General features: G+C 39.8%; 1 pseudogene; it reads right to left on the reverse strand.

The window, feature by feature from the left end:
* Positions 1–297: 297 nt before the first annotated feature.
* On the reverse strand, positions 298–415 carry LOC124596800 (annotated as a pseudogene).
* Positions 416–8,948: the final 8,533 nt, after the last annotated feature.

Below are 8,948 nucleotides of genomic sequence, written 5' to 3' on the forward strand. Positions count from 1 at the left end.
TTATCTACTAAAAGTTAAAAAGCGGCGCAGCATATCTGTGCAAAATTTCCTTTAAGGAAGAAGCATCGATTACAGACCATAAACTAAACTCTGTCCGAACAGGCCTTCGAAGGCCCAACGGTACCAACCGGCCGCCGTGTATTCCTCAGCCCACAGGCGTCACTGGATGCGGGGATGGAGGGGCATGTGGTCAGCACACCGCTCTCCCGGCCGTATGTCAGTTTACGAGACCGGAGCCGCTACTTCTCAGTCAAGTAGCTCCTCAGTTTGCCTCACAAGGGCTGAGTGCACCCCGCTTGCCAACAGCGCTCGGCAGACCGGATGGACACCCATCCAAGTGCTAGCCCAGCCCGACAGTGCTTAACTTCGATGATCTGACTGGAACCGGTGTTACCACTGCGGCAAGGCCGTTGGCGATTACAAACCATGGGTAAGTCAATCTTCGCTATATGCACTGGTAGTCAGAACCCGCGCTGATTCAAAGAAATGGATAAAAACAACGCTCTTGGTCCATCAACGTGTGGGGGTGCATGTTTTTCACGATCCGTAACCTTGGTCCCTGTTTCATTGAAGTGAACCAAACTATACTTCAGTGTCTCGAGTTCTTAAGATATTCTGCTGCCGTATCTACTGGGAGGCATCCCACTGGGCATAAGGCAATCAGTGCGGTACCAGGTAATGAAAGGCCGTCTTATATAAACGTTTAGAGAGCATTGCAACGGTCATTCAGAAACGCAAAATGGTCCGCACACTCACCAAACTTAACACTTCTGTACTTTTATCTGTGGCGAAAATTAAAGCAAGAGGTCTGTTAGGAAACACCGACGACTTCCGAAGGCATGGAATGGCTGCCGTTAACTCCAGGAGTAATTCAACATGGAGTATTGTTTCTCCAGAATCACTTTATTGCGTGCAGCAATGCTGAAGCTTAACATTTTGAGCCCTTGGTATGACAACCTTGCCGGCCGGGATGGCCGAGCGGTTCTAGGCGCTACAGTCTGGAACCGTGCGACCGCTACGGTCGCAGGTTCGAATCCTGTCTCGGGCATGGACGTGTGTGATGTCCTTAGGTTAGTTAGGTTTAAGTAGTTCTAAGTTCTAGGGGACTGATGACCTCAGAAGTTAAGTCCCATAGTGCTCAGACCCATTTGAACCATTTTTTTTATGACAACCTTGATGATACACACACGAGCCGCACCTGATTGTTGACATTTTGTATAATAGGGCACACGTTTGTGGAACTTCTCCTGACGGCGGGACAGTGATTTGCATCGCCCAGCCCAAAACGCTAGGGATAAAAGGTTGATGTCTGGATGTTGTCTTATACTGTAGGCGTCGCTTAAGAAAGGATTTTTTCGAAATTCCATCATTAAGGGGCTTCTCTGAAAAATGCCGCTGTTGGGGCAATTTTGAAGCTGGACCTACGTAATTGGTATTTCGTTTATCGGTCAGAAATAAAGAAACCCGTGTTTCAGCATGTTCGCAAAATTAACTCTGTGAGGGTGAAATAGTGAGTGCAAGCGTTTTTTTGAAAACATTTCTTTATCGAAGAATTGCTAAAGTATTTTTAAAGCTGCGTCTATGAACACTGGTGTTTAACTCCTCGATCACAAATAAAAATATACGTGTTTGTGTTTTTTTAAAACTGAACCCATAAAGGGGTGAAATAGGAGGAAACATTTTTTTGAAACTATTTTATTATGAAAGCATTTTTAAAGCCACTATGAAAATTTAAGTTTGGCTGCTCAGTTGTAAATTTAAAATATGCGTATTTCATTGTTTTTTGGAAATTCATCCCCTTTGGGGTGAAACAGTTTTTATCGAAATATTTCATTGTGCAAACGTTTTTGAAACTAAATCTATGAAAGTTTGCATTTGGCTTCTCTGTTAGGAATAAAAAATGCACTTGTCAATTTTTCTTTAATTCAACCCCTAAGGGGGTGAAATGGGGAATGAAACGTTTTATGACAATATTTCATTGAGAGAGAATTTTTAAAGATACATCTTTGAAAATTGGTGTTTGGCTTCTCGGTTAGAGACGAGAAAAATACGTGTTTCATTGTTTTTGGAAATTCAACCCCTAAGGGGGTGAAATAGGGTCAGATTGATTCACTGACACATCACCGCCCAGCCGAAACCACTAAGGATAGAAACCTGAAATTTGGAGAGGATGTGGATCTTATACTGTAGACGTCGTAAGGTATTGTCCGAAATTCCACTCCTGAGCTGATGAAATAGTGGATGAAAGGCTTTTGAAAATTAAAATTATCTCACTATTAAAGAGATTTTGAAGCTGCAACTACGAAAATTTGGTTTCTCAGTAAAAAAAAAAAAAAAGTTTCAGCATTTTTGAAACTTCAACTACTAAGGGAGTAAAATAGTGGGTGAAAGTTCTTTTTTCAAAATAAGTAATTACTAAAGAATTGCTGAAGGATCTATGGCAAATGGTATTTGACTGCTCGGTTAGAAATTAAAAAAATTCGTGTTTCACTGTATGTGTAAATTCAGTCCCTAACGGAGTGCAACAGAGGATGAAAATTTTTAAGAAATTATTTCTTTACATTAAAACAATTTTGAAGCTAAAGTTATGAAAAATTGGTGTTTTACTTCTCGGATGGATATAAAGAAATATTTGTCAGCGGATGAAAATTGCTATGGAACGATCTCCACAAGAACGCAAAAGGCATGATCAACAAAAACTTTGGACTAAAGCTACCAGAAATACTTTTTTAGTCAGAAGTATATTTGGAAAAGACCATGGCTTTACTTAGCGCGAAAAGCTTAGAAGGTGTTGCAATTTGCGAACGACAAAAAAATTTTATTAAATAAAACAAAAAAATTCTTTGTAGGCCGTACAATTTACACGGGCGAAGCAGCGAGCGCTACGCTAGTTCGATACTATTCGATCAAGTCCCGTATATTTACGTCGTTGAAGTTCTCCTAGAAGCTTCTTTAAAATGGCACAGAAAAAGTGTGTAGTTTCATTAGAAAAAACAAAGGCGGTGTTGTATTTCGCCGAGTGCAAAAGATACAGGTAACTTGCAGACTTCAGGAAATTCGCCATATTGTCCGCTACGTAGCGAAAGGCGCACCTCGGTGTATTTATTCAACCTGGATATATTTGTGATATCCTGCCTTAGCTGCGTCACAGTGTATATGTTGTGATATCTGCGGGTAGGTAATGAAAGAACAGGATGGCTCGTGGCTCTGCTTCATCTTCTGTTGTCCCCTACAGACGTACATAGTCCACACTACAGCACCTCCCCAAGGCCAGTACTTTCGGCTAGACAACACACTGCTGTGTTGCTGCAGAGTTCAGTGTGACGTCATGAAGAATTCAAGATCAAAATGGTGCTTCCCTACGTCCTACGTCACCTGACCTCTAGACTACAGAGCACGTTGGGGTTCGATCAATAAAGACGTGCGCACATTCTGAGCTCTCATTGTGAGTTATCATCGGATAATATTAAGTTAGGAATGAATACTTTTCGTTAACGATTCTGGTGTCATCTGCCATAACAACTGCTTGCTGCCATCTTCAGCTAAAGCCTGCCCGACGGAAAAAGCGAGGTTGTAATTCATTGGTTGGTTCGTGCGGACGTGCTATCACTGAGTCTCTATGTTGGGATTTATTATTCCGGTAGCAAATAAATAAGGTTTGCTGCACTCAATCCGGTAACATAATACCCATAAATCATCATCGCTTGTAGCCTGCTGTTCCTTCGTTGGAGATTTGTGTACTGTGCGTGGTATTCATTCTGGACATGCAGAACGTATTGTCGGCACTGTAGAGTTCTATTTTACGGCTAACATTAAAAGTGGAACCAACCAAAAGACAAAACAAAATAAATGAATGCGGTTCTTTGTTCACATATAATAAAGTGTAAAAAGCGATTTTTAGTGAACTAAAGGACATTAATTATGCATGGAATATTCAGTTCACGTTAACCTCTATATAGCAGTATTTTTAATGTATAATCTGTTGTCTTCTTTCCTGTAAGAGTGTACAAGGATTACTCTTTCTCTATCTGTGATCGAAGCTAGTCGCATTGTATAGGAACTGCTGTGTCAAGATCTGTAATTTACAAAATACTCCTAATATTTGTGTTAAATGTTCTCCTTGTAATCATTTAAATAATATTAGCATCCTCCTTCGTATCAGATATGAAAGCTTTTCTAGATTCTTAGCATAATAGCATAAAGTAAATATCTCTGGAGAGAGCATTGCGTTCTGGGCATGTTGTCAACTTTAAACCAGGATTGTCACGTGTTTTCGGGACTTCGCTGTGCGTGTGTGCTTTCTGCAGCGTTTGAAGTTTATAATATCAAGAGTTTTTGTTGTGTTTCACCGTTTGTTGATAGTGTAATAACGATGGTGAATTACTGTTGTTGCTAGGGATGCAAAGAAAAATATGTGAAAGGAGGGATAGTAACTTTTCATGGGTACATATCATGTAGCTCTAATTATAGTTATCATATTAGTAAGAGACACTGTATATGTTTGAAAATTTCGAGACGCATTATAATTAAGGCTTGATTCTGTAGACCTATTTTTTACGATTTTATGACTATATAATAGATATTACGGATCGTACAAAAGCTTACAAACAATCGCTTCCTCTCGTAAATTTGCTAGTGGAACAGGAAAGGAAATGGTTAGTTGTTTCAGCAAATACTATTCTCCATGCATTTATCAGTGACTTGTCGATTATGTATATAGATTATTCAGTCTACTATTTATTTAATAAACTGGGAGCAAGTACGTAAAATGCGTTAAATTAATACTTCAAAGTGTCACCAGTAAGAAAAATTGTGCTTTAGGTCGCAAAAACTAGAAAATAAATACCCAGAAATAGCAGAAAAATGGACGAATTAGCAGGGGTATAATAGCTAATGTGTGGCAAATTCGGTGTTTTTCGGACACTTGCAAAAGTACTAGCGTACTGTCAAGTCGTTTTGCAAGACTATCACTGCAAAAATGTACGTCAGGCTCTGTAATACTATAAAGTGCCGTATCATACCGAAAACTGCCATAAATCGAGTGCATCTGAACTGTGACACCTATCGCAAACAAGCAGAATGTCATATCACTTGCCCTTAAAACCTACGTTGCTGGTTTATTCCCGGTATCAAATGGATACTGTTAAAACGTCTGCGCAGCATATATGAATAATCCACGACACGTACGAAAAGAATTCGTCTGTGCTAGGGATATAGTGACATTCTAAACATACAGGGCGCTATACGGACACACGCACGATGTCCCGAGAACACGTGACCAGGCCGGCAATGTATGTTGACAACACAAAATCTGTTCTGCTCACTCCAGAGATATTTACTCTATGCATAATAGCAGCCGTTAATGCTAACATCGCTGGTGTCGTGCGTTCAAAGCGTAATAATGTGCCGCCATTATGCGGACAATTCAAACTTCCATAAAGTATAAAACTAAGATCTCACTTTCTGTGAAAGAAAAGTGATAACTCTGATTTGCATTATCTAACGCAATTTAAGGTGATTTTTCAGCTTAGAAATGCCCATACTCGCAACAGCCTTTGGCCTGAACTTAACTGAAGAAAGAAAAGTCACTCATCGACATACCCGTTGCCCAGAATTAATGATAGAAAGTAATTAAATCCAAGGTAAGAATAATTTTCCTATTCCCACTTACAGCGCTCTCTCGACATAGTACTGATATTTGAAGGTAAACTAAAAGTCCATTGCCGGCCGAAGTGGTCGAGCGGTTCTAGCCGCTACAGTCTGGAACCGGGCGACCGCTACGGTCGCAGGTTCGAATCCTGCCTCGGGCATGGATGTGTGTGATGTCCTTAGGTTAGTTAGGTTTAAGTAGTTCTAAGTTCTAGGGGACTGATGACCTCGGAAGTTAAGTCCCATAGTGCTCAGAGCCATTTGAACCATAAAAGTCCATTCACGGTGTAAACTCTAAATGTTTAACGTGGAGGGAAACGCTATACGCCAAACGAACAACTCACTGCTCTATAGTTGTTATTTGATAGTACAAATATTTAAGATACCAAAACATACGTTGGCACTGTGCTAGATTGTTTCTCTTTGTGCTAAACCCTATTTAACGAGCGAGAGCTACTATACATGCGCTCGAGCGTCACACACACACACACACACACACACACACACACAGAGAGAGAGAGAGAGAGAGAGAGAGAGAGAGAGAGACGTTGGGGTGGGGGAGGGGATGGTGGAGGCATCGGTTGCTACCTGAATGACAAGAGGTAGGAAGTAAAGGCGACAATTGGTTGGGGAAGGGGGGGGGGGGTGGAGGGGAATTTGGTGGTGGAAGGCAGGAAAGAGGCGGAGAGAGAGAAATGAGAAACAGGCTCGTTGTGTGTGTGTGTGTGTGTGTGTGTGTGTGAGAGAGAGAGAGAGAGAGAGAGAGAGAGAGAGAGAGAGAGAGAGAAGAGAGTGACGGAGGGATGCAAGCAAGGAATACAGAGAAAGAGAGAAAATTACCCTTGTACTTACAGTCATTCCTAACTGTTCAGAGAAGGGATAGCGAGGAGATGCATATTAACGAAACATGTTAATCTCAGATCGAAGGAACACAGCATCGTCTGCTGTATAATGAATATTACTCTGCCCCGTACCGTTCTCCGCTTTGACCATTTTGTTTTCCAATGACAAAGAGAAATGGCGCTTGGATTCGCTTCCCGATATCACAGTGGAAGCAATAGCAACGCATGGTAATCCCTCTTTATGAAGAAGTATAAAAAGGGAATTTGTCAGCGGAATATTTGTGACAGTGATAAACAAGGCATTGAAAGTGGTGTTCGTAGCGTATCTCGGACAGGACGCATCGATAACAAAGAATGCCGTTCCTATTTCCGGGCGAATATAAAGAAAAAACTTCGTTGTAGAAGAACGAGTTTTAGGGCTCAATAATCTTAACAGTTAGCTCCTCGCAATTCTAAACATTGATTAGAACACAAACAAAGGATACTCTATAATCAACTGTCATGCACCCATAAACCAGGACAACAAAAATAACCCGGAGAAAGTTGAAGAATTTTGGGAGATACTTGAAATGGAACTGGATAGATGCTCAAAGAAGAACATAAAAATGTTAGTAGGCGATTTTAATGCACAAATAGGAAGGGAGAAAAAACACCATGGAACAGTAGGCCTCTTCCCAGGTCACAAAAGAACTTCAAAAAATGGAGAAAGGCTTATAGAGGTATGTAGGCATTTCAACTTGAAAATAATGACAACACATTTCAAAAAGCTGAGCCGAAAAACTAAAACATGGAGATCACCAAATCCACTTCTCGGAGAATTCCAAATTGACCATGTGGCTATCTCACTTCATTGCCAAGAAGAAATTCAAAACACTAAAGTGCTGAAAAGCCTTGATGTTGATTCAGACCACTATTTGACTACGATTAAATTCAGACCACTCCCATTTCGAAAAGAGAAGAAAACCTTTTACAAAATTCCAAAATATAACACAGAAACTTTAAAAAATGAAGAAATTAAACAACGGTTTCAAAGAGCATTGCACAAAGATAGCGATGGCATATCCACAATAAATAAGGAAGCGGGATGGGAGGAGATCAAAAACGAAATAGTTGAAATAGCAAAAGAAAATTGTCTCGTGAAAAGAGTAAGAAGACATCCATGGTGGGACAATGAATGTGATGAGAACCTGGAGAAGAGACAGAAATTGTGGCAGAAATGGAACTCCACAAAAGATCCTCAAGATCTTGACAATTTTAAAATCCAGAGAAGAGAAACAGCCAAGCTTTTCCGTAATAAAAAAAGAAGACAATTTCAGGATAACCTAGAACAGATTGAGGAAGACTTTAAAAGAAATAATTCTAGAGATTTCTACAAAACTTTTAGAAAACAGCTAACCAAATACCAATCCCCAAATTTATGTTTTAAAGATGAAGAGAACAAGCTAGGTTTGACAAACAAGACTAATTGTGAAATATTAGCAAAATATTTCGAGAATCTACTAAATTGTGAACCACCCAAAGATAAAATGAGTTTTGGAAACCACCGAAATACTAATACCGAGTCAAAACCTCCAGACGCTGAAGAAATAAAACACATAATACACAGTCTAAAAAACAATAAAGCCCCAGGTGAAGACTCCATAGTACCAGAAATCCTAAAAATAATGGATACCAACCTCCCACAAGTTTTGGAACATATGTTTAAGAAGATCTGGGACGAAGAAAGAATTCCTGAAGACTGGCAGTGTGCCCTGATACACCCACTACACAAAAAGGGGGATAAGATGAATGTTAATAATTATAGAGGGATCTCGCTACTACCAGTAGGATACAAAATTTTGTCAAGGAAATTACTTCAAATCGTGGAGCCAGTTCTGGATAAAAAAATAGGTGAATATCAAGCAGGTTTTAGACAAGGTAGATCCTGTGTTGAACAAATATTTAACCTGAAAACACTAATTCGTTACAGAATCTCAAGAGGCCAGAGATTTGCAATAGTATTTGTAGATTTCAAAAAAGCATACGACTCGGTAGGTAGAGAAACATTACTGAAAGTATTGGAAGAATTTGGGGTCGATAAGAAAACAATTCAAATTATCAAACAGACGCTAACAAACAGTAAGGCCAAAGTTAAATTTATGGGTGAAATTTCAAGGAAGTTCGAAATTAAAACAGGTGTTAGACAAGGTGATGGTTTATCCCCAATTCTCTTCAACTGCGTACTGGAAAAGATATTGAGAATATGGAAAGAAGAACTCAAAGGCACCAAGAATGACATCAGAATTGGAACAAAAAAAGAAAAAATAGAAGTGGACTGTTTAGCTTTTGCAGACGATCTGGCAATAGTTACAGAAAACGAAGAAATAGCTCAGAACTACCTGGAGAAACTACAAGAAGTTTCGGCCAGAGCTGGACTGCAGATTTCATTTGAAAAAACCGTGTATATGTATAATCATA

The sequence above is a fragment of the Schistocerca americana genome, chromosome 2 (genome assembly GCF_021461395.2).
Source record: "Schistocerca americana isolate TAMUIC-IGC-003095 chromosome 2, iqSchAmer2.1, whole genome shotgun sequence".
NCBI lineage: Eukaryota > Metazoa > Arthropoda > Insecta > Orthoptera > Acrididae > Schistocerca > Schistocerca americana.